At 42.4% G+C, this 24,968-nt stretch overlaps 1 protein-coding gene and 1 long non-coding RNA gene across 3 annotated transcripts in view; one reads left to right on the plus strand and one right to left on the minus strand.

The window, feature by feature from the left end:
• The window catches only part of plxna3 (plexin A3), a 239,305-nt gene extending 229,509 nt beyond the window's left edge, over window positions 1–9,796 (minus strand). The window contains exon 1 of the mRNA XM_037535912.1: window positions 9,638–9,796. The gene's annotated coding sequence lies outside the window, so the exon portion shown is untranslated. The remainder of the gene's footprint in view (window positions 1–9,637) is intronic.
• Window positions 9,797–9,818: 22 nt separating this feature from the next.
• The window catches only part of LOC119262730, a 48,377-nt gene continuing 33,227 nt past the window's right edge, over window positions 9,819–24,968 (plus strand). For both annotated transcript variants that reach the window (XR_005129862.1, XR_005129863.1), the window contains exons 1-2: window positions 9,819–9,935; window positions 17,396–17,450. This is a non-coding gene — a long non-coding RNA (uncharacterized LOC119262730). The remainder of the gene's footprint in view (window positions 9,936–17,395; window positions 17,451–24,968) is intronic.

The following is a 24,968-nucleotide window of genomic DNA, read 5'->3' on the forward strand; positions in this document are numbered from 1 at the left end:
AAGCGAAGAGTGCACGATCGTCACTGTTTGAATGTACAGGAACTGAAAATAGGCAGAACACCCAATTCAATACATACCGTCACAGTCAAAAACTCACATCTCCAAAACGGTCGTTTCATAGGAGAGGGATAAAATCTGATGTAAGGTTTTTAAGATCGCTTTTATTCCTTTCAACATGAAACATATGTAAAGGGAAGCTGGCATTTCCAAATGGTGTAAATAAGAAAAACTCAATATCTAAGGTTTTGATAGGACAGCTACAGTGCAGAAAATCATGCTTTTTTCAGTTTATGACACCCATGTGTCAAACACAAGGCCCATGGGACAGATCAAAAATTGTTTTCATTTTTTATTCATTTTAGTCGGTTTCACCATGTGCTGCACTAAAGTCCCCAGCATGCACTGCAATGTAACGTGTGCTCAGATTCTCCTACCCAAACAATAATCTATGAGACAGCGGTTACACCTCAGTTCTACACATCTCTATGAAGTCACCGAATATACTAGATGCACTTCAGCTGCAGATCCACCAATATACACAACTAATGTCAACTCAGCTGCTCAGAAATTGATCCTAACCCATTAATGAACTCGCAACAGAGAAGGGTCTAGGGTCTAGTTCAAGCAAATAGGTAGGTTTAAAAGACTGAGGAACATTTAAATTTGTTAAACTTTTTATGTATTCGTGTAATATTTCAATAGGCTCCAACCCCCCCCCCCACACACACACACTCACACAACCCCCGCCCGAACCCCCACCCCAATCCCCGCCCGCGACCCTGAGGCAGAAGTGGCTTAGAAAATGTGTGTGCGTGAATTGTATCCAGATTTACCACGAGTGGCTATATTTTACTACTGACATTTTACGTGTTTTGAATAAACAATGGCCAGGGTTACAGCACAAAATAAATTTAAACAATTTTTTAAAATATGGCATCTTTAGTGGTTGAGTTTGACACCCCTGCCCTAATTATTAATTTCCTGTTTCCAAGTTCAATTTTGTTGTAAAACATCACATTTCTTCATTTAACCAATTCTAGACAACACTGTAACAAATTTCAGACTGAGAGCACTGATCTTGTCTCAGTTACTGTCCCTCACAGCCTAACAAGTAGTTATATTGATATGAATGCCTGATCCTTGATCACTCACAGCTCCAATTGCAAAGCTACTCTTCAACTCCTTTTCTTCAACACAATGAAGGTACTGCCTGCTGTAGCCTCTGCCATGATCCAGAGAGCGGGTTATGTCTTCATACTATCCTTATCGCCATCAGTGTGTGTGAAGCTTAGTCTAATAACCTTTTTCCTGCCATATGTTTGAGGAGAGAAAGAAAAATCCACCTGTCCACAAAAAAGAAAAACAAAAGATCTCATTAGAGATACCAGCGAGGGTGGGGGCGGCGATGAGACCAACATCAGAGCAGGAGGGCGACAGATAAAACTGGGTGAAATATGTCATTTATACCGGTTTACCGAGAATAGCCTCAGTATTGATTTTTAGGTTTAGAGGTATTGACAGATAGATAACAAAAGCTATGTATGCTATTTGCTGGGTGCTTTGAATGACCAGTTCGACCACACTGTAAAGGTGTTGGTAATGGCTAATTAGAAAACAATTATCGGCCCTGGACACATTTTTCGGATTAACGTTTGATGATAATCTGAAGGCTCAGAAGGCTACAGTTCTGAAATACAGTGGGGTAGAAAAGTATTTATTCAGCCACTGATTGTGCAAGCGAGGTCTGTAATTTTCATCATAGGTACACTTCAACTATGAGAGACAAAATGAGAAAAACAACCCAGGAAATCACATTGTAGGATTTTTAAAGAATTTATTTGTAAATTATGGTGGAAAATAATTATTTGATCACCCACAAACAAGCAGGATTTCTGGCTCTCACAGACCTGTAACAACTTCTTTAAGAAGCTCTTCTGTTTTCCACTCGTCACCTGTATTAATGGCACCTGTTTGACCTTGTTATCTGTATAAAAGACACCTGTCCACAGCCTCAAACAGTCAGACTCCAAACTCAACCATGTCCAAGACCAAAGAGCTGTCGAAGGACACCAGGAAGAAAATTGTAGACCTGCACCAGGCTGGGAAGAGTGACTCTACAATAGGCAAGCAGGTTGGTGTGAAGAAATCAACTGTGGGAGCAATTGTAAGAAAATGGTCTTGATCTGGGGCCCCACGCAAGATCTCATCCCATGGGGTCAAAATGATCATGAGAACGGTGAACAAAAATCCCAGAGCTACACGGAGGAACCTGATGAATGACCTGCAGAGAGCTGGGATCAAAGTAACAAAGGCTACCATCAGTAACACACTACGCTGAGAGGGACTCAAATCCTGCAGTGCCAGGCGTGTCCCCCTGCTTAAGCCAGTACATGTCCAGGCCTGTCTGAAGTTTGCCAGAGAGCATGGATGATCCAGGAGAGGATTGGGAGAATATCTTGTGCTCAGATGAAACCAAAATAGAACTTTTTGGTAAAAACTCAACTCGTCGTGTTTGGAGGAAGAAGAATGATGAGTTGCATCCCAAGAACACCATACCTACTGTGAAGCATGGGGGTGGAAACATCAGGCTTTGGAGCTGTTTTTCTGCAAAGGGGACAGGACGACTGATCTGTGTTAAGGGAAGAATGAACGGGGCCATGTATCGTGAGATTTTAAGCCAAAACCTCCTTCCATCAGTGAGAGCATTGAAGATGGAACGTGGCTGGGTCTTCCAGCATGACAATGATCCCAAACACACTGCTCGGGCAACAAAGGAGTGGCTCCGTAAAAAGCATTTGTGGAGGGAGTTGAAAGTCCGTGTTGCCCAGCAACAGCCCCAAAACATCACTGCTCTAGAGGATCTGCATGGAGGAATGGGCCAAAATACCAGCAATACAGTGTGCAAACCTGGTGAAGACTTACAGAAAACGTTTGACCTCTGTCATTGCCAACAAAGGTTATGTTACAAAGTATTGAGTTGAACTTTTGTTATGACCAAATACTTATTTTCCACCATAATTTACAAATAAATTCTTTAAAAATCCTACAATGTAATTTCCTGGATTTTTTTCCTCATTTTGTCTCTCATAGTGGAAGTGCACCTATGATGAAAATTACAGACCTCTCTCAATCAGTGGCTGACTAAATACTTTTTTTGCCCCACTGTATCTGTATTTTATTCATTTCGCTGCATTTATGACAGAATTACAGCTTTACATTTCTCCATAATGGTAATCCAGGTAGAGGTGGTCTCAGTTACTATATTTTATACATTTTTATGTATTAACATCATGTAAAATACCAAATATCAGTATCAGCACACACATTTTTGTGTCTGTTTACAGTGTTTTTTTTTACTGTTTACTGTTTATACAAGATCATGGTGATTTACTTCAAAAAGAATTTTATCGATACCACCCTGCACTACACAGAGAGAGAATGACAGACAGAAACCATCAGAGATAGACGGACAGAAAAAAGAGACAGAGAAAGGGGCTGACTAAGAGAGAGAGAGTCAGGCAAGTGAGCACAGACAGTAGCTATTGTTCAGCGATCACCACCTCCAGTGACTCCACATGGCAGCTCAGCTCAAAGCTCACTCACAGGATGAGGGCATGCCGGCGCCGTTTGATCCCACCCCAGAAAACTGACAAAAGGAGGAGAGAAGCCGCAAACGACTCTCTGCCATTCCACTGTCCTGCCCCAGACCCTGGCTCTCGCAGACAGACCACTAGACATGGAACAGTTACCAATAACCGCTCAGTATGTAAATAAGAAGAGAACAATTACAAGTTTGCAGTGTAAAAAACAATAATAAATCACACCATTTCCAAATAGAATATTCCAATTATCATACATGATTACTATCTTTTTTTAAAATGCTTACTTACACAGTTTCTGAGGAGTTGTATACAGATTGTTTTGGGGTTATAAACAGAGATGGCTTACAGGTATTCATATATGGCATATAGATATTGATGGTTAGTAATCCCGGGAGGCTATCAGAAGAACATGCTGGGTTGGATATCAGATATGAGAAGGGAAAAGAATGAATCCGATCCAATCCTGTAGCCTGAAATGGCACAGTCACATTATTTGTCATATTGTTGGCTGTTTATTTCTTCCTGTGGGGTAGTGCACTATTTGTAAAGTAGTCTTTTGAGTGCTCTTAAGCAAAGACAATGGTTATGCAGACCTATATACACTCAAATAACCACATGAATGCATGAATGGTTCTCTGCATGGTCCAATTGCTGTTCCCTGTGATGGTAAATCTGTAATATAACGTTTTAAAAAGAACATTAAACATTAAAATCGTAATATAAAGAAAAAAAAAACGTTTCTGATAAGTCACAGTGCCCTTTATGATACTTTAGAACCCTTATTGCTATTACTGTAATGTTCTAAAGCGCAGTAGCTTTCTATTTGATCAGAATCAGCATCGGGAATCAGTATTAGAAACAGATCCAAGTCACATTAGGGCAAAAAATCTGATTTGTGTCCCTTAAATCTGGTAATGTGAACATCCTCTTATTCTCCAAGGTATTTTTTGTTTTTTCCATCTGAATTTACATGACCAAATCATAATGCAAATTATTCAGTAACTGCAAATAAAATCACACACATATGCTTACAATTTACTGCTGAAAGACAAAAAACTAATACACTCTTTGAATTATTTTATAAAAATCATTTTTACAAAGCAGATCACCTAAGAGACGACATCTGTTTATAGTTTATGGCCCAGATTTGCGGAAAAATGGGTCGACTTTCAGTAGAAAAAAAACGCGCAAGCTCAGCTTCTTTTATTATAAGGGTTTAAAATTACATCACCATCTACTTGACTGGAAAGAAGACCATTACAGCCTCATACGACGCCCAGCTTCTGAATGTAGATGATGAAATATGGAAGTTATGAAGAATATGATGAAGTACGTTTTGGAACCACCGGTGGTCTCAAGGAGTTGAAGAGGTTAAACAGATCCCAAGTAAAAAGCTTACCAATATCAAACGTGTCGACTTCAGTGTGTGTTTGTGCATTTCCGTGTCCCAAACTATGAAAGCCGTTGTTCTGGTCACTGATATCATGAAAGGAAATTCTTACACTGTCTCATCCCTGCAGATGACACGTCGCCGACTAACCTAAGTGATGGATGACCAAATGACCTTTCGCATGAGTGTCTGCCTGCAGGCAGTGAGGCCTACACTGACATTAACATCTCACAGCACAGAGGGTCACTGTATGTGTTGATACAAGAGAAATCTGTCAGGATGAACTCTGTAAAGGAGTGACTCAGCCAGCAGGGAAGCTGAGGTCATCACTGAATGATTTAATCACCCATTCCTCGTCAGCCAAACTGCTGGTAAGCTCACACAGTCAGAGCAGTGAATGAACGAATGAATGAATGAATGAATACTTTGAAAAACACTTAAAAGAAAGCTCTTAAAAGGTTCTTTGGTAAAGGCCCTATTTAGAACCATCAGTTCTATAAAGAAATATTTGCATGCTTAAATGGTTCTTTGCATGGTGAAATGGTTCTTCAGATTGTGTTGTTTACGGTTCTTTTTGAAAACGTTTCTATACATCACCAATACATGACCACATGTTCTTGCGTCATCTATTACAGTCTGGAACGTGAAATATAGACATTCAGAGTCATAATAAAATCCAAAAGTATTGTCGGTAAAGCTACGAAGATAATCAGATAGATCGGATAGAACCATGAACATTCCAAGAACCCTTTACATGATTAAAGGGTTCTTTGCATCATGAAAGGGTTTGTCAGATTGATGGAGAATAAGCTGTAGATGGAAGAATGTTCTATATAGCACTAAAAAGGGTTCTGCTATTGTTACGGTGTCAGGAATATTGCTTCCTTCAGCGGACGATGTTTATACTCAGCGCTCTCTTAAGCAAGCAGAGAGAAGAATTACAGATTCCTCTCATCCAGCGTTCCATCTTTTCCAACCACTTCCTTCTGGGCGATGCTATAGAGCTTTAAAAACTAAGCCAACATACTTTGAGAAGAGCATTCTATCACCATATGGAGACAACAGTGTAAACAATATACAACATTCAGTCTAGACCCACAGAAAATTACACAGTCATTTCACCTGCGCATCGAAATGTGACGGCCAGATTATAATGATATACACTACACTCTTAAAAAAGATGGTCCTTCAAGGGTTCTTTAGTAAAGAAAATGGTTCTACATAGAACCATGACCACTCAAAGAACACTCTGCATGATTACAGGGCTATTTGCATTATAAAGGGGTTCTTCAGACTGATGGAAAATGTGCCGTAGATGATTCTATATAGAACCTTTTTCAAATGGGTTCTACATAGCACCAAAAAATGTTCTTCTATTGTTACAAGCCTGACACTGTAACAATAGCAGAACCCACTTTAAGAGCTACAGCACGTTCTCCATCAATCTGAAGAACCCTTTCATCATACAGTGGGTTCTTTGAGTCATGGGTTGTTTGGGTCATGTTTTTTTTACTAAAGAACCCTTAAAGAACCAGCTTTTTGAGAGTGTAGCGTACATCATTACAGTCACCTAATAGAATGGTTCATCAAGGGTTCTTTAGTAAAGAAAATGGTTCTATACAGACCCATGACCACTCATGGTCATGAACGTGACTGCTGTACCATTTCAGGTGGAACGGAAGATGTTCCATGGTTCTCCTAAACTAATCGCTGTGTATTGCACTGTATGCTGCTCCACAGTATATGTATTGTGTTGTATTGTGTTCTGTGCTGCACACAGCTGAATTACATCTTGATGCACTGGATATAATTACCTCCACCATGTCATGTGACAATAAAAGGAGCCGCTCAATCACTCAAAGCCCTCTGAAAGAGTTTTAACAATCCACCTTGTGTGAAATGTTCTGACTAAACATTTAGCGCCGTAAAAAGGACAAAGTGGTGGACATATCTTGCATCACGAGGCAGTTTTCTGTGTCTGTTTTGGTTTCACTGAACACAGTTACTGTACCGTCGCCATGGAGGGCATTAGCCTAACGTCACTCCACGCACTTCACTAAAACAGCCACTCAGGCTGAAGGAAATTACTTCATTCAGATGTGCGCTTGGGTTCCACATGAATAAAATACATCACATCAGCACAACTGCTGTCTCTCGGTTTACTTCTGCCTATATTTGTGTAGACATGATATATTTTATTCATGTGGGACGCTTCAGCACATCTGAACGGAGGACGTCCACAGCACTGTTTATATCAGCGCTGCGTTTCTGTGAGGAGCGACGCCTTCTCGCACTTTTAGCTCTTGTTCGAGACGGTAAGACAGAGAATGAAGCTGAAGTCAGCTTCTTATTCGCCTGTATGTTGTTCCAATTAAACCGTTCCACCTTAAATGGTGCAGCAGTTACATTCTGGCGCCTCAAATTGTAATAAACCCCCCGTTCCACCTTAAATGGTGCAGCAGTTACCTTAAACAGTTAAGGTGGAACAGGGAAATTCGAACAAGAAGCCGGCGCATGAGAAGCTGACTTCAGCTACATTCATATCAGTCTGGCTTACCTCAGACGCCAGAATGTAACTGCTGCACCATTTAAGGTGGACCGGGGAAATTCGAACAAGAAGCCGGCGAATGTTACACGGACTTCAGCCTCGTCTGGTTTAAGGACAAAAATAGCCTGAAGACACTTTAAACGCCACGGAGAGAGAGAGAAAACGGCGCGTGCTCGGGTCCAGCTACTGCACGCGACGAAGTCCACACACGGAGAGCAACACAGAGCTAAACCTAACGGGGGGCTGGTGGGGGGGGGGGTGGGCTATGAGGGGCAGTGGTTCCTATTCAAACCTGTCTTCATGTCAAAGTCTTTCACGCGTGGATTACGCAGCGGCGCTTTTAATGCTACACACGCGCGCTGGAAATCACGGCGCTCTGAACGGGCATTTAAATGCGCCAAGTGGCTGCACGTGAATAAAACGCGCTACAACACATTTGCGACCGCTCTGATGTCTTGATGTCTTATTTGGACCTGATCTGTGTTGATGTAGCTCATTCTATTCACCTGCACTCATGTCTGAATCAAGCAAGTTCATAGCACCAGTGTTTTCAGAGCATCATGGGTCAAGCCCTGCGAGAGCGCTTAAAGGGGAGTTCCACCGATTTTCAAAATTCCTGCCTAATTCAGAGGTTGGGGTGTAAAGTCATCCAGAACGGCTTGGCGTGGCAGAGAACCGAACTGAACCGACCCAGATGTCTTTACAGAGGTGGTGACAGGAGCCAGGGGTCGCCATGCCTACAACGCAAACACTGTCATCTTACTTACTATCCAAATCCAGTGAACCAACACGTGTCTTCTGGGTTTGATATGTAATGCTGCTGTTTTCTTTCGGGACTATTTGCCCCACAACGCCCTTCATGTATCCCTCCGCCACGAATGGACTGAAATAAATGGATTTAAATGCGTTTTGGACCAAAACTTGATCACAAAACTGCTGCAGACCAGTGTCTCGGACACCAGGCAGCGAATTCACAATCATTTCATGTAGTTACTCTCTGGCAGGGAGCTGTTAGAGGGTAGACGTCTGGTTCCTATCGCCGCCAGTGTGAGGGCTCGTCAATTTCTCTGAAAAGGAGAATTTCACACCAAACCGCTCTGAGTGACTTGGTGATGTCAGCCACTCAATTATGCAGAAGATTTCGGTGGCTTCCCCCTTTAAAGGAGCTGGATAGATGGACAGATGGATGGATGGATAGATGGACAGATACTCGTGCAGATGCACGGCTGCTGGAAAAGCAGCGCCAGTTTCACGAAGACTCGCGCGTGAAAATGGGAAAACAGCCCGAATTCCGTGCCGCCATTGCCCACACTATTTATCTCCACATAACAAATAAGAAACCTATATTTCAGTCACGTGACGGCGCCTCTGGGCTCACACAGATGTGCGCGAGGAGGAACACCTCAGCCTAAAGTGGGCAAGCCTGGCACACGAGCGAGCAGCCTGGCACAGCTGCCAACCCACCAGCCCTCCAGCGCGCCTCATACCAGCAGGACTCTCTCCAGCGCTGTGACCGATTCAAAGCCAGCGCGAAGGGAAAAAGGCGCAAATGTCGCTGAAATGAGGGGAACCTCGTTTAGGAGAACCCTGTTCCACACGCACGCGCGCCCAACTTTGTATGGAAAACGGCCAACGTGCCTCAGCGGCTACAATAGGGGTCGTATAACGATCTATTGTTGGGAGGCTGGGAGCCAAACACAGCACAGCCCCGCGAGCTCCACGCGGGTGCCGAGACGCGGCGCAGCAGAGCGCCTCGGACTCGACTTCGGGCTTTACTGCCCCTCTTTGTTCTGGAGAGGCCAGCTGGCTGTGGACCGTGTTTATATGGACCCCCATTCCGCCTGCACCAACCGGGTTAGGCATCCGTCCCCCGTCCCTGTTGCAGATGGACGGGGGGGGGACTCAAACTGCTCGTGCAATTTGCCCCAGAACACTTCCATTTGGTCAGAAAAGGCGCGCGCCAGCTGCTCAGCGCTATCAGCTGCAGCCCGGGCTGAAAACACCGAGCATCAGTGAGTGAGTGAGTGAGTGAGTGAGTGGGGGAAATCAGTGCCCACCGCGGCTAAGCGTGAGCGTGTACGAGCGGAGAGCGCTTACCTGGCTTCAAAGTGCAACAGTTACATCCACAGCGTGCGTTTAAGAGCCCCCGCGAGTCGGATTTCCGTCAGCTCGCTGTCCTTTGCGCGGATAAGATTCACGAAAACACGGTGCACAGCGTCCGGACGACGAGGCGAAACCTCATAACCTCAAGAAACCGTCTCGCTTTCTTCAGCGGCGTGGGGACGCGAGCTGGCCCTTTAAAACGGAGCGTACCACTTCGACGGGAGGGGTGGCTGGATTGTACTCGCGGGGCAAATGGGAGCAGAGCAAGCTACTCGCCACAACCAAACGAAGGGTACACACTCTTTTCAAATCTGGTTGATGAAACTATCTTCAATAACATTTCATTAGCGTGAGCTGTACTTTTCGTCGATTGTTTTGTTTTCACGCAACCCTGTTGTGCCAAATGGTGCGCGCCCGCCCTTCATTTAGTATTTTCTACCAACCCAGATGTTGCATAGAGAAGACTGGCTGTGGAGACAGAGCGAGATGTACACGATAGCAACAATTAAGCCTGTGTTGCTCAGGTTTTAAAACGATTAGACGAATTAAAGTGAAATTGTGATGCTTGAAAGCATTTATTTAGGTTTAAGGCAACAGAGCAGCTCAATTGTTTTGGGCGTGCATTTTTAACGTATGAGAGTCACATGGCGCATCAGCATGAAATCACTAATCTTGTACAGATCAGGTGGGCTGTATTTACAGATAGAAATGCACGAGGGTGTAATGGCTTCATTGCTCGCTCATATGGGTGCAGTGAGAGAGATTCATAGCTTATTTTGAGGAGGACAGCCTGGCCTGCCTGCATGTGCCAGTAATGAAGTTTGATGTAATCTAGCAGCAAATAGCAAAGCAATCCACTTATTCAAATCATGTGGCCTAGTAAATGGCTGTTTAGGGAAAATGACACTGGCGGATTCGGCTGACATAAGTGAGCGGAGAGTCATGGCGAAGGATCTGCGCCTGTGGTGGCTTCAATCAAAGGTGCTAATAGTTATCAGAGCAGGCCCGCTAATACGCTAGCTCACAGCCAGGCACGCTTGGGGGATGCCTGGAAGATTATTTAGCCCCTCTGTTCTGCGTGTTGAGGAAGGGCTGGTCTTTTGATGATGTGAGCAAGGAGCCTGAGTTGCTAACAAGTACGCCCAGTGGCCTAAATCAGTGCACAGTCTAAACAGTGCTACTTCACAAGGTCTAAAATAAGTCAAGCGGTGGGTGGGAGAGGTATACAGGACGACGTTTGGCCTCAGCGGCCTTCTCACTCTTGCTCTGTAATCCATCGGAGTTTATGTCTGGCACGTCCTGCTCTCTCTCTCTCTCTCTCTCTCTCTCTCTCTCTCTCTCTCTCTCTCTTTCTCTCTGTAATTGCGTGCATCTGTAATTGAATCCACTTGAGGCGGGCAGCCCGTGGCCCTCAGCTCCGTGGCCACGCCGGCCATTCGTGGAAGGAGGGATGGAAGAGGGCAGGGAAACGAGGGAGGGAACCTCCAGAGCAGATGAAAAGAGGAGTGTGGTTTTTCTCTTTGAAAGCAGGGCCCTAATCAGAGTGAAGCACTGTCATGCTGCCGACCCACATGCTAAAAAAGTCCACACTCACATATATACATGCACCATATGCGCTCTGAGCACATGTTCCAAGGACGTTAATGGAAAACTAGATTGTGAACAGTACACTGGCTTACTTTCTCGTCCCGCAGGGTTTGGCCCCCTTGACCCTCCTCCTTGATTACCTGTGTCATAATTACACATGCACTGACACAGTAAAGGTGCTCCTTCTTTCACAAGAGAGAATTCCCGATGCGCACGTGTTTAACCGATTGAATACGGCCAGCTTAAATGTAGAAAACACTTCTGCTTAGCTAATACTTGGCTCAATCGGCGTAATGACTTCTTATTCGTATCTTTCTGAGCTATTTATGTCTTATCCAGCAGGATGAAGCAACCTTTTCATCATAGCCACTCCTTTTTATCATGCCATGCCATCTCAGGCTGTATCATGATTTATTGGATTTTCTGGATTATTTGATTTTGCTAGGAAAGTGTCTGTATGGAGGTCGCACACTGGCTCCCCTGAAGGTCGAAAAGAGAGAGACAGAGAAACAGGCCGGGTGTATTTGTGAGAGTGCCCTAATGCCACATTTACAGACCTCCGTTCGTCCCACTGAAAGTTCATTAACCTTGAAAAGCAGCCAGATTGCTCCAAACACTGTAAATAGTTCAGAAAAAACATCCCAGAGCAAGCATGTGCCTTTAACTCTCCCAGACACTTCATTTTATTTGTGTTTTATTTTTGTCCTCTTGATACTTGTCCTCTTGTAATGTTCTTTTATCAGAGCTGGTTTATGAGGAGTCTGTCCTCTTCCTATTTCCCCCGTTATATCAAAAACATGACTGCAAAACAGCAGAGGGCGGCCGCGAGCGAGTCCCCGATGAATGGGAGTAAATGGAGCTAAAAATGAAAAGTTAAAATAGTTTCTAATCACGTGCCGAGAACTTTCCCTTAATTTTAGAAAGTAGAAGGATGTATTTCACTAAAAAAGCAAAGAAAACTCACCTGTATCTTTCATTTTTCCTCCAGAAACTGGCTTTCAGCAGCAGGACTCTAGCGTTACTGCTACTGAGTACTGATTGGTTGCTGAGCAGAGCAGCTCATTGGCTGTTTACGCTCACTGACGTCATGAATGTACATGAGGTGCCATTTTCAACTTCTATAATGAGTTGAAAAGCTCTTAAAAATGTAACAGCAGTGTTAAAATGTTTTATGCTGTTCTTTGTTCAGGGAACGAATGAATTATTTTACATTAAAAACGTTTAATCATTTATGAACTATGATTTTGCTCAAATGCTCCATATCAACCCATTCATTTTGGCCTCGCTCAGGAGCGCCCTCTAGCGTTTCAGAAACCCAGAACTCTCCTCTCTACAGGGTTTCTGCTTTTATGTACCATAACATTTTCCAATTTCTCTTTATCTAGAATTACCCAAGGTGCTCTTGGTTACTGTATCTCTACAACAGTAACATCAGTCTAGGCTGAAACACTCCTTCATAACTTCAACAAAAATGGGCGGGGCTAAACTGCTGTAGACTGAATAGGTGATACATATTCTTTCCATGTGTATACTGGAGTGGACTGGGGAGTACATGGTTTCAGCTTTAGCATTAGCATTAACTTAAGTTTTAGCTTTCTGAGCTATTTTATTTCGTCAGTCTGCTGGCTTCGTAAGGTTGGCTCCCCTCTGACTATATGCCAGTGCTGGTCCACCCTGGGACCACCCAGATTATTGTCCAGCACACAAGATCTGACTAGTTTTTAATCTCCCCAAACAGATTATAATTGTGCAGTCTTTTATTTTGAAAAAATGAATTGAAAATAAACTATAAAATGTTTTTCTTGAATATGTTGTTGCCGACACTGTGCTAGATGGCTATTCCAATTAAAAGTGGCATTTTACATTTGGTAGACACTCTGATCCAGAGCGACTCACAGTTTGATCATTTTTTACATGGGTAGGCGAAGGTGGTGTTAGGAGTCTTGCCCAAGGACTCTTATTGGTATAGTGTAGGGTGCTTACCCAAGCAGGGGATTGAACACCAGTGTTACCCACTACAATATACCAAGCACCAACCACCAACATTTCATTGAATACTCTTGTTTAGCTACCAGTGGACCGTCTAGAAAACACTGAGCCAAAAGCCTGTGGGCCACCAGCCTTGCCGTCAGTGGGCCAACAGCGGCCTGTGATCCTTTAGCTACGTGGGATATTACATCAACACATTTTAGTCTCACAGTCTAAATGTTCTGATGTTTTTACATTTTATTCATATAGAAATGAGGCATCTGTTTGAATCAAGCCATTTCAGTGCATTACATCAGCATGCTTGGTTAATGATAATCCACAGACAGTCAGATCTTCTTGAGGTTGAGGAAAGCTAAGTACCCATCATATTAAAGACTGAGAACTAGCATTGTGTATACTTTCTTCACCATATGATGCCATCAATGTCTTTTCCAATAAACGTTTATATAAAAAAGAAAAGAAAGCCATGTGGGTAAATGCGAATACATGGGCCTACATGGTTGGCAAGGCCGGTGAATCCAAAGGTAAGGGTGTGTTATATCTGAGTGAAGTGTGCTTCTTTACCTCGAGACATAATTGGCTTCAGATTTATGCAAATAAATAAATAAATGAGTTGCACAATCAGAAACCCTCTCACAGCTCACTGTAATTAAACTGATTGGCGTCTTTCTACGCGGCGAGGCTTTCTGTGCGTTCTTACATGCAGCGGTTCTACTTCCTGCCTGGATAATTAAGCTCCAAGTGGACGCCTCTATCTGCTCTTTGGCCGTTCGCGCCCTGCGCTGCCTCCTGGTGGTTGGTGGAGGCTGCTGATTGCACAGCCTGCTCTTATTTTTCTTTCTTCTTGTTCTCCTCATTTGATTTTGACCCCTCATGAAGCTTCCGAGTTTTCCATGTAGCAGGGAAATAACACAGGCTTGGGATCGCCATGGTAACAGATTTAGTCCTCATCCTTGGCAACAGCGTGTTTCTGGTGGCTATTTGTCATGTAGCTGTTGGAGGAGAAACGCAAGATGTTTTTCTGTCCTCTGTGTGTGATGCGCATCAAAACTGTCTGTTTAGGTGTAACTGTATATTCAGTGGTTGATTAACTGTACTGATTGTGTGTGTATGTGTGTGTGTGGCTGTGTGTGTAGGTGTGTGTTTTTGTAGCTGTTCAGGACACTGACTCTGTGAGAAAGCCGGAGTACCAGGGCTCACCTACAACATTCTCCTCACTGTGTTACACAAAGTCTGTATGATTTATTTTTAAAACTGAAAAGCATTTATTTTGGTTAGTAAAACACCTATTACAAATAGGTATATATATAATACATATAAGACATATGTTATTACATATGTATAGCACATGTGAAACTATATTACTATTAAATATAGGCACTTTCATATATACAAATAATAGTGATGGGGCAAATTGTTACTACCTACAAGTACTTAGATACATATAATACATATGGGACATTATTATTATATAGGTACTTACATATGAGTAATAAGCACATTATTACACATCAGTATTTACATATTGCTGTTGTTGGAACAAAATCTTGTATCTGCAAAAAGGTAACTTTACAGGAGAAGGAAAAAACATACTTTACTTTTAATGTAAGTGATGGGGGAAATATTGTAGCACATTATTACGATATGTATGGGCTGTAGTTATGATCTCAGGTCCTGATGCTGTGGAGTTTGTGGTGCGATGTTAGTGTTTATAAACTGCGCATTATTAAGTGAATTTGAATGGAGAGTAAATGAGAATGAAGTATCGCTTCAGTGCGTTAAATCCTCTCTACAGTCTAGACAAACATCACTTTCACTGTTTCATTACAGTTTCCTTTACGTCTTCATCTACAGTCTATTTCCCTCGGCACTCCCCCTCTCCCCGACGACAGCCTTCTATAAATATGATACAAATGCTCTATCATCACGGCCACATCTCAATTTTACCTTTATCTCTCTCTCTCTACTGTTCTCTCTCTCTCTCTCTCTCTCTCTCTCTCTCTCTCTCTCTCTGTCTCTGTCTCTACTGTTCTCTCTCTCTCTCTACTGTTCTCTCTCTCTCTCTACTGTTCTCTCTCTCTCTCTACTGTTCTCTCTCTCTCTCTACTGTTCTCTGTCTCTCTCTCTACTGTTCTCTGTCTCTCTCTCTCTACTGTTCTCTCTCTCTCTCTACTGTTCTCTGTCTCTCTCTCTACTGTTCTCTCTCTCTCTACTGTTCTCTCTCTCTCTACTGTTCTCTGTCTCTCTCTCTACTGTTCTCTCTCTCTCTCTACTGTTCTCTCTCTCTCTCTACTGTTCTCTGTCTCTCTCTACTGTTCTCTCTCTCTCTCTACTGTTCTCTGTCTCTCTCTCTACTGTTCTCTCTCTCTCTCTACTGTTCTCTCTCTCTCTACTGTTCTCTGTCTCTCTCTCTACTGTTCTCTCTCTCTCTCTACTGTTCTCTCTCTCTCTCTACTGTTCTCTGTCTCTCTCTCTACTGTTCTCTCTCTCTCTACTGTTCTCTCTCTCTCTCTACTGTTCTCTCTCTCTCTACTGTTCTCTCTCTCTCTACTGTTCTCTGTCTCTCTCTCTCTACTGTTCTCTGTCTCTCTCTCTACTGTTCTCTCTCTCTCTCTACTGTTCTCTCTCTCTCTACTGTTCTCTCTCTCTCTCTACTGTTCTCTCTCTCTCTACTGTTCTCTCTCTCTCTACTGTTCTCTGTCTCTCTCTCTACTGTTTTCTGTCTCTCTCTCTACTGCTCTCTCTCTCTCTCTACTGTTCTCTGTCTCTCTCTCTACTGTTCTCTCTCTCTCTCTACTGTTCTCTGTCTCTCTCTCTCTACTGTTCTCTCTCTCTCTCTACTGTTCTCTGTCTCTCTCTCTCTCTCTCTCTCTACTGTTCTCTGTCTCTCTCTCTACTGTTCTCTCTCTCTCTACTGTTCTCTGTCTCTCTCTCTCTCTCTCTCTCTACTGTTCTCTCTCTCTCTCTACTGTTCTCTGTCTCTCTCTCTACTGTTCTCTCTCTCTCTACTGTTCTCTCTCTCTCTCTCTCTACTGTTCTCTCTCTCTCTACTGTTCTCTGTCTCTCTCTCTACTGTTCTCTCTCTCTCTCTACTGTTCTCTGTCTCTCTCTCTACTGTTCTCTCTCTCTCTCTACTGTTCTCTCTCTCTCTCTCTCTACTGTTCTCTCTCTCTCTCTACTGTTCTCTGTCTCTCTCTACTGTTCTCTCTCTCTCTACTGTTCTCTCTCTCTCTCTACTGTTCTCTCTCTCTACTGTTCTCTGTCTCTCTCTCTACTGTTCTCTCTCTCTCTCTCTACTGTTCTCTCTCTCTCTCTCTACTGTTCTCTCTCTCTCTCTACTGTTCTCTGTCTCTCTCTACTGTTCTCTGTCTCTCTCTCTACTGTTCTCTGTCGTTCTCTCTCTCTCTCTCTCTACTGTTCTCTGTCTCTCTCTCTACTGTTCTCTCTCTCTCTCTACTGTTCTCTCTCTCTCTCTCTACTGCTCTCTCTCTCTCTCTACTGCTCTCTCTCTCCGTCTCTCTCTCTCTGTCTCTCTCTCCTACTCTGTCTCTTTCTCTCTCTCATCTTCTCTTTCTCTTTCGCTCTCCCTCTCCTTCTTTGTCTCTCTCTCTCTGTCTCTCTCCTGCTCTCTCTTTCTTTCTTTCTCTATCTCTCTCTCTCTTTGTCTCTGTCCTTCTCTCTCTCTCTCTCTGTCTCTCTCTCCTTCTTTTTGTCTCTCTCTCTCTGTCTCTCTCCTGCTCTATCTTCCTTTCTCTCTCTCATCTTCTCTTTCTCTTTCTCTCTCTCTCTCTCTCTCTCTCTCTCTCAGTGCTTTATTGGCATGAATGTAGTGAAATACACTGTTGCCAAAGCCGTTAATAAGAAACACATAAAAATAAATAAGAACAAGACGATATTATAGATTATAATAGAACACCAGAAAATAAGTAATTTACAGGGTTATTAGTAATCAAAGAAAAAGTAAAGGAAAATAAAAGAGTCAAGACAAATTTCAGGATATATGAAATTATATATAATTTTGATAATTTATATAGAACTTATATCCAATTATATATAATTTCTATAATTTGTAAAACAGTGCCTCAGGTATCAAGCATTGTTCACATCTGTGTTAATTAGCTGATGTGGCCTTATTCTTCCTATGATGACAAAGACTGTTTTCTCCTGTTTATGCAGTACCATGGGATCCTTTACCCACCCTGATGTGAAGAGCCGGTGGGCTGTGTATGAGGTAAGTATGTCAGGAAAACACAAATTTGGTAGATTTCCGCAAGTTTAAATGGGATCAGGAGTTCAGGGAAAACTGAATAAGGATCGCAGCCTGTTTTATCGACTTTGTCAAGGTAATGCTTTTCTCTTCCAAAGTAAGGAGAGTAAGCCAGAAATTTGGTCCCAAATATGTCGGCCAAACAGAGAAATCATGTGACTGAAACCCTGGAATAAGCAGAGCTAGTGGTATAAATAAAGCATAACACAGTGCAGGATATGAACCTTTAAAAAAAGAAACTGTGTAGGCTGGATTGCAGTCCAGGTGGCCTGCCCTGTTCTACAGGCCATACAGTCCAACCTACACAGACCATCAAACACAGGCAGAGGTGGGTAGTAAGTAGTTTCCAGGCACTCAAGTGAAATTGTAACAGTATTTTTTTGATTGATAAACTTTTGACTCAAATTTATGAAGTGAATCTTTTCACTGACAGCTTGTTAAGGATTCCTTTTCATGTTTCCTTTCATTCTTCTGTGTTAAAAAACCATCAGTATTGCTTTGTGATTGGTCACAGCTGACACTTCTGAGCTGTAATTACGTATTTTAGCCCCAAATTGTGCCAAAAAGAGAAGAATCGGGCCTAAAATCTTTTGCTCTAATGCTGATGCGGTTCCACTCTTTGCTGTTACTACAGCTTCCATTCTCTTCAGAAGACGTGCTCTCAGGGATATTTTTCACTCCTCGAAAGTTCAGTCTTAGAAGTTGGTTGCTTTTTTTTTTGCTTCTCTCCATTCTAAACACATTCAGTGATGTTGAGATCTGGACTCTGGGGTGGTCAGTACATTGTTCTGAAAACGCCAGCAGCTTCTTTGTTTGATTTGCAGTTTTTTTTTAATTTAGACATTCTGAGGCCCCTGACAAAAGACAGGAATGGGGCTCCTGGAGGTGGAACAGGACAGAATCAGTCAGACGCTCATGGATAAAATGAGCCAAAGATGCTTTACTAGTCTGTTCATTGTCCAACGTCTTAGTCCAAAAACAGGTCAAATGTCAAATCCAGCAAAGATAAAATACAAAAGTAGACAAACATAACAAACAGGGTCAAGCAACCAAATCCTAAAGGGAGCAGCCAGAAGACGAAAAACAGAGACACACACGGGAAACATCACTCAGTACCTCTGGAAAGAAGCAATACCTCGCATAGCTGTGGCTAAAGCCTGGGCTAACTGGATCATATGATTCAGAGAACATCTGAACAGAGTCTGGAGAATCAGAACATCGACAGGTGGATTGACGTGACATCACAGTCATGAATTGTCCCAGAGGTTTCTGGGAATTGGAGACAGTCAGAGAGCCTCAACTGATGGCATGCTTGGCAGGAGGGACATTTTTTAATTAGATGCAACCATCTACACTGCAAAAAGAAATCAAGTGATTATATCTAATATTTGTCCTGTTGGTGCAGAGTAATGTAAAACTAAAGCACTGAATAGTGAGATTACTTTCCTACAAAGTACTGAGTAAAGTAATTCCACTGGAGTTTGAGAAAAGTAACTTGTAACTTGTAATGAATTACTGTAGAGTCTGTGCTGTAACTGGAGTTGGTCTACCTTTGGTCTACCTTTGGTTGGTCTACACACACAGAGCCCTGACCATTACCCCATCAAACACCTTAGAGATGAACTAGAACGAAGATTGTGAGCCAGGCCCTCTCGTCCAGCATCAGTGTCTGACCTCACAAATGCTCTTCTGAATGAATGAGTCAAAAATTCCCACAGACACATCACGGAATCTTGTGGAAAGCTTTGCAGAAGAGAGGAAGCTGTTTTAACTGCAAAGGTAGACCAGCTTCAACTGCATACAGCAGCTACCTTTTAAGGAGCCTTAATGTGACCGAATCTGAAGGCAGCATCGCATGTACACCTCTCAGCGAAGGCAATCCTACAGTACTGTTCACCCGCTCACCGTCCGAGAGTCCCGTCGCTTCAATTCGATAAACGCGGTGGACAGAGTGGCCGTTTTTTCTTGACTTCTGTCTTTACTGTATTTGTGTAAAATAGTTCATGTATTTGTGTTTGTAGATCTCTAGAAATGGTCGCTGTGGTAAAATCTAGGCTGGTTGCTTGTCTAACGTGACGTGACAGGCCGCGTTTGTACCTCATTAGGTGAAGCTAACGTTAGCTAGCTTAGCCAACAGGCTAGCTGTGTAAACACTCCGGCTCTTTAGATCGAGAGAGAGTCCAGTTTATTGGCTGTTCACTGTTTCGAAGTGCTTTTGTATGTAAATAATGATCAGTTTGATTCAATACTCAGGGATTGTTTCCTAACTAATGTTACAGCAGTGGAAAGGCGCTGGCTGAGGGGCTGAGGAAGAGAAGTGGTTACGGGGAGAAAACGGCCCTGAGCGACTGAAAGCAGCTCGCTTTAGCACACGAGGGAAATCACTGCGGAACCAGTGCCCTTCACTGATGTTCTCCCTTAACTTACTGGACGAAGTAAAAATTCAGAAACAGAATCTTTTAAGAATAAATACCACAAATGCTTATTTTTGCCCGCTCTGCATGTCTAGTAGTGCTATGCTTACCACAGTCACATCAGCGTTGGGTCAGTGTTGATGGCTAAATAGGAGCTCATAGATGCATGAAATAAAATGCATATTAGCAGCTTAACAGACTGAGTGTGATCCTGTTTCCTGAGCGCATTTTGTAAAAAACTATATGTAGTTTTTATCGTGGTAGAAATAAAGCAGGTTTATTAAGGTGGATGAGGACAGTGAATGAATTGCAATCACTCACAAACTAGTAGTCATGAATATCTGCACTGTCTGGGCTGCCGAGTCAAGTATATAATGACAGATACGGCTCCTTAAAACAGGCCGTTCTTCATACATACATTCCCACAACAGTGTCAATGTAGGAAAGCAGCTCCAGATCTGTCCTTTTACACCGAGCTGATCCACTTTTACAGTTGCAGGTGAGTGTAAGCTAAGCAGCGACTGCAAGTGAACAGGTTAAACGTGTAATAGTGCTGATTCTGTTCTCAGTGGTTCTTCTTAACAACTACACATCCTTTCAGACCCATAGTGCTAAGTCGTCTTCTCACAGTGGAAGGATGGACAGAAACACTTGTGGATGTTTTCAGATCTGAAGCAGCTTGATTTGCTCCTCTCTCTCTCAGAAAAGAAAGCTTTTACTGCTGTTTATCTGATGGGGACAGTTTTGGTGGTCTGCCAGGTCCTGCATGGCTGTTAGGAAGTTTTTTTGAACTCTAAGTTTGGAAACTCCAGTTTTTTTTTTCCCTTTAAAATTCCTGCTCCTACGAGCAGATTATTTTACAATAAGTTGTACTTAATGGCTGTTTTGAATACAAATATAAATACAAAATACAAATAAATGAGGGTCTCTGACTTCTGCACAGCACTGTACTTTAACTTTTACTACAGTCACTCAGGACTTTTCACACACACACACACACACACACACACACACACACACACACACAGGCACACATACATACACATACACATAGGATCCGACCCTTCCTCACCTGAGAGGCCGCCCAGGTGCTAATGCAGTCTCTTGTCATCTCTAGGCTTGACTACTGCAACTCACTTTTGGCTGGTCTTCCCATGCAGACCATCAAGCCTCTGCAACTCATCCAGAATGCGGCAGCACAGCTCATCTTCAATCTCCCCAAATTCAGCCACGTCACCCCACTACTGCGCTCCCTTCACTGGCTTCCTGTAGCTGCACGCATCAGATTTAAAACCCTAATGCTTGCCTACAAAGCCAAAAATGCACCAGCCCCTACCTACTTGATGGCAATGGTGAAATCTCGAACTGTATCACGAGCCCTTCGAGCTTCGAGTACAGCTCGGCTTGACCCGCCATCCTTCAAGGAGCACGGAAGACAAGTGTCGAGAATGTTCTCTGTACTGGCACCCAGGTGGTGGAATGAACTCCCACTGTCCATACAGCAGAGTCTCTTGCTGTCTTCAAACGTAGACTGAACACACGTCTCTTTACACAGCACTTAAATGAACACTGAATTAAGTATGGATTGCAATATATTGTGCTGCTTATATTTATTGCATTTTATTTTATTGCACTGTATTGTAGTTTGTTGTATTGTATTGTATTGTAGTGTAGTGTAGTGCAGTGTATTGTATTGTAATGTAGTGTATTGCATTGCATTGTAGTGTAGTGTATTGTATTGTATTGTATTGTAGTGTAGTGTAGTGTCTTGTAGTGTAGTGTAGTGTATTGTAGTGTAGTGTAGTGTAGTGTATTGTAGTGTAGTGTAGTGTAGTGTAGTGTGGTGTAGTGTAGTGTAGTGTATTGTATTGTAGTGTAGTGTATTGCATTGCATTGTAGTGTAGTGTATTGTAGTGTAGTGTAGTGTAGTATATTGTATTGTAGTGTAGTGTAGTATATTGTATTGCAGTGTAGTGTAGTGTATTGTAGTGTAGTGTAGTGTATTGTGTTGTAGTGTAGTGTATTGTATTGTAGTGTAGTGTAGTGTATTGTATTGTAGTGTATTGTAGTGTACTGTATTGTAGTGTAGTGTAGTGTATTGCATTGCATTGTAGTGTAGTGTATTGTATTGTAGTGTAGTGTAGTATATTGTATTGCAGTGTAGTGTAGTGTATTGTAGTGTAGTGTAGTGTATTGTGTTGTAGTGTAGTGTATTGTATTGTAGTGTAGTGTAGTGTATTGTATTGTAGTGTATTGTAGTGTACTGTATTGTAGTGTAGTGTAGTGTATTGCATTGCATTGTAGTGTAGTGTATTGTAGTGTAGTGTAGTGTAGTATATTGTATTGTAGTGTAGTGTATTGTAGTGTAGTGTAGTGTATTGTGTTGTAGTGTAGTGTATTGTATTGTAGTGTAGTGTAGTGTATTGTATTGTAGTGTAGTATATTGTATTGTAGTGTAGTGTAGTGTATTGTATTGTAGTGTAGTGTAGTGTATTGTGTTGTAGTGTAGTGTATTGTATTGTAGTGTAGTGTATTGTATTCTATTGTAGTGTAGTGTATTGTATTTTATTGTAGTGTAGTGTATTGTATTGTATTGCATTGTACTGTATTGTAGTGTAGTGTAGTGTATTGTAGTGTAGTGTAGTGTATTGTAGTGTAGTGTAGTATAGTGTATTGTATTGTATTGTATTGTAGTGTATTGTAGTTGAGTGTAGTGTAGTGTAGTGTATTGTAGTGTATTGTAGTGTAGTGTATTGTAGTTGAGTGTAGTGTAGTGTATTGTAGTGTAGTGTATTGTATTGTAGTGTAGTGTATTGTATTGTAGTGTAGTGTAGTGTATTGTATTGTATTGTAGTGTAGTGTATTGTATTTTATTGTAGTGTAGTGTATTGTATTGTATTGCATTGTACTGTATTGTAGTGTAGTGTAGTGTATTGTAGTGTAGTGTAGTGTATTGTAGTGTAGTGTAGTATAGTGTATTGTATTGTATTGTATTGTAGTGTATTGTAGTTGAGTGTAGTGTAGTGTAGTGTATTGTAGTGTATTGTAGTGTAGTGTATTGTAGTTGAGTGTAGTGTAGTGTAGTGTAGTGTATTGTAGTGTAGTGTATTGTAGTGTAGTGTATTGAATTGTAGTGTAGTGTAGTGTATTGTAGTGTAGTGTATTGTAGTTGAGTGTATTGTATTGTAGTGTAGTGTAGTGTAGTGTATTGTATTGTAGTGTAGTGTAGTGTATTGTAGTTGAGTGTAGTGTATTGTAGTTGAGTGTAGTGTAGTGTAGTGTAATGTAGTGTATTGTAGTGTAGTGTAGTGTATTGTAGTTGAGTGTAGTGTAGTGTATTGTAGTGTAGTGTAGTGTAGTGTATTGAATTGTAGTGTAGTGTAGTGTAGTGTAGTGTATTGTAGTGTATTGTATTGTATTGCACAGACTTCTGTGTTCAACTCTGCTCCTTTTCTCTTGGTATCAGCAGTGGCTTTTGTTTCTAGCAGTATCTGAGCTCAGGACCGTCTTTCTCTCTAATCTATTGATAACTAGCAAAGATACTTTCTCTAGAAAGACAAAGCACTTCTCGTATGTTGCTCTGGATAAGAGCGTCTGCTAAATGCTGTAAACGTAAAATTTAAATACACACACACATACACATACATACACACACACAGACACACACCCACATGCACCTAAACACACACACACACACCTAAACACACACACACGCGTGCGCTTGTACACCTCTGGACGTGCAGAGCCCAGCACACACTGGTCCTGTTCTCTCAGTCATACTGGTGTCCATCCATGACGAAGTGAGGCTGTGTGAAAATTGATGCCCACCCTCTCTAATTTACTAAAGGCGCCATAAAAACCACAGCAGCACGCATAACAATGACTTTATCCCCTCAACTCCCCTCCCGTCTCCCTCTCTCTCACAAATTCACATAGTTTTACTGGTGTGAATTAAAATGAACAATTTAAAAGGCCTCTCTTCTGTTCTCTCTTTTTATTCTCTTTCTGCATCTATCCATTCTCTATTACTCTCTATTACTCTCTTCTCTTCTTCTCTCTCTGCCCTTCTTTTCTCGTTTCTCCCTCTATTTCTCCCTTATTATCTCTCTTTCTCTTTCTCTCCTTGCTCTCTTATTCTCTCACTCTCTTTTCTCCCTCTATTTCTCCCTTATTCTCTCTCTTTTCCTTTCTTCTTGGTCTCTTCTTCTCTCACTTCCTGTCTTTCTTTTCTCTTTTCTCCCTCTATTTCTCCCTTATTCTCTCTCTCCTTGCTCTCTTCTTTTCTCATTCTCTGTCTTTTTCCTCTTTTCTCCATCAATTGCTCTCTCACTCCTGACCACAACCTTTTCTGTTTTTTCCTCTTCTGACTTTAACGGTCTTAAAGCTGCACATCTGGACTCCATAAACTCACTGCAGCTGTTACTCTAATTATGTGTGTGTGTGTGTGTGTGTCTGTGTGTGTGTGTGTGTCTGTGTGTGTGTGTGTGTCTGTGTGTGTGTGTTTCAGAGGTTTGTTGCAGCACCACAGAACACACTCTTTTCTGAATGTTCATTGAAAGGTGGTTCTCCCTCTCTCTCTCTCTCTCTCTCTCTCTCTCTCTCTCTCTCTTTCTCTCGCTCTCTCTTTCTCTGTTTCTGTCTCTCTCTCTCTCCTCTCTCTCTTTCTCTCTTCCTCTCTCTCTCCTCCTCTCCCCATCTCTTTCTGTCTCTCTCTCTCTCTCTTTCTCTCTCTCCTCTCCCCCCCTCTCCTCTCTCTCTCTCTCTCGCCCCCCCCCCTCCTCTCTCTCCTCTCTCTCTCTCTCTCTCTCTCTCTCTCTCTCCAGTTCTGATGATGGGGTTTGTTCAGCCCACACAGTCAGTAGCCCCTGATTTGCCCGTATCACTATAAAGCATTTTATTTGTGCTCTTTCATCTGGCAGGTCACGCTCCTTTGAAAATTATTTGTTTGCGTTTTACTGCGTTTGAACCGAGCCCGGACGATCTGGGGCTGATTAAAATAATTAAAGTAATCCGTCCGGCGTGAGGGCCACGTAGGCGATGGAGATGCCACTTTGTTGGGAGCCACATC

Source organism: Pygocentrus nattereri, chromosome 28, assembly GCF_015220715.1.
Source record: "Pygocentrus nattereri isolate fPygNat1 chromosome 28, fPygNat1.pri, whole genome shotgun sequence".
Lineage (NCBI taxonomy): Eukaryota > Metazoa > Chordata > Actinopteri > Characiformes > Serrasalmidae > Pygocentrus > Pygocentrus nattereri.